This window comes from Octopus sinensis, linkage group LG4 (genome assembly GCF_006345805.1).
Source record: "Octopus sinensis linkage group LG4, ASM634580v1, whole genome shotgun sequence".
Lineage (NCBI taxonomy): Eukaryota > Metazoa > Mollusca > Cephalopoda > Octopoda > Octopodidae > Octopus > Octopus sinensis.
Genome location: NC_043000.1, coordinates 108,916,366 through 108,917,986, shown reverse-complemented (window position 1 = coordinate 108,917,986; position 1,621 = coordinate 108,916,366).

Here is a 1,621-nt window from a genome sequence, read left to right as displayed (position 1 = left end):
TCATTCACAAACAAGGAAACAAGTGATAATCATATATATATAATTTAAGATTAGCACGAAGCATAAAGATGCGCGAAATATCGACCTGTTTAGAAATAGCAGTCAAAGTCCCAATTCAATTGCCAAAAAAAGACCATAATAACAGAAAATAACAGAAAATAAACGGACAAAGAATTAAGAAATTAAAAAGCATACCATTAAGAACTATGCCATTCAGATGCTCATGTACCATGGTGTCGGGTGCTGTCCTAATGGGCCTCACCCTTCTTCAGTATGAGTTACTGGATACAAAATTCTAAATCTGTCACATTGTAATTCCATTAGCGTTCTGGCTTGTTTTGCGTCGAAACCAGTCCACCTCAGTGCAAATATGTTTATGAGCAAATATTCGAAATAAGATATTACTATTGTTAATATTATTTGTGGTTAATAATTGTAATTGATAATATTTTTTCTACTCAGGACACAAGGCTCGAAATTTTGGGGGAGGTGGGGGGGGGCAGACGATAAGATCGACCTCAGTACGCAACTGGTACTTAATTTATCGACCCAGATCACATTAAACTTCGATTCATCACTAAAATGAACCTGCGACCAATGTTCTTCTGTCCAAACGACATGTTCGTGAGCGAAACGAAGACGGGTTCTTTGATTCTTCTTGGAGATCAGAGGTTTTTTGCCGATGCCCGAGCAAGCAACCCAGAACCTCGTAACCTCCGAGAAACTGTTTCATGCGATAAGTTGACATCGGAAGTGTTACAGTATCTGGTCCTGTATTTCGATGGCAATGCTGGGATCTTTGACACTATGCAGTGGCACCCAGTTCTGCAGTTTGAGTAACTTTCAATGTCAAAATTTGGTACAAGGCCTTCCATGATTTTCCAGATGTATATTACTGCATAACTTTGTCGCCTTCGTTCTAGGGAGAATGGTTTTAATTCTTTCAGTCTTCCCCAGTAGCTGATAGGTTTGATTGAGACGATTTTCTTAGTGTAGCTTCGTTGGATTGCTTCGAGTTCCGCCGTGAATTTTGTATTATGTGGTGACCATCGTTGAGAGCAGCAGTCCAAGCGACTGAAGAAGAAATTTGGAGGGTACTCAAGGACCTGTTATTTTTACCTTCAAGGCAAATGTTGGCATGGGGAAGACGGCAAAAACTGCCGGTTTGCTCACCCGAGACCCAGCCAAAACTACAAAGGGTCTTAAGGAGAAATATTTCCCTGAGGAAAGACACCAATCGTCTCCAAAGAAAAAATATGCAAAAGCAGTGCACTCTTCAGAGGTTATGCACAAAGCAGCAGCTGAGCAAGAGTCTTTGTTTTGTGCAAGGCGCAAAAGATTCTGCAGCAGCTGACCTAGTTACATCAAGCGCAAACAAGGAACTTTGCCCACCACTGCGCAAGACCACCACAATCAACAGACATGCGATTGCCTCCCCTAACGCCTGCACAGTCATCACGCCAAAATTTTTACTAAATATTGAGGGCCTATCGCATCGAAATAAAAACAAAATGTCTTTCTTGAGATATCTTACTGCATGCAATCAAGCCCTATGCATAGCACTCGTGGAAACTCACCTCAGCCCTGATATAGAGGATGCAAAAGTACGAGTACCAAAATT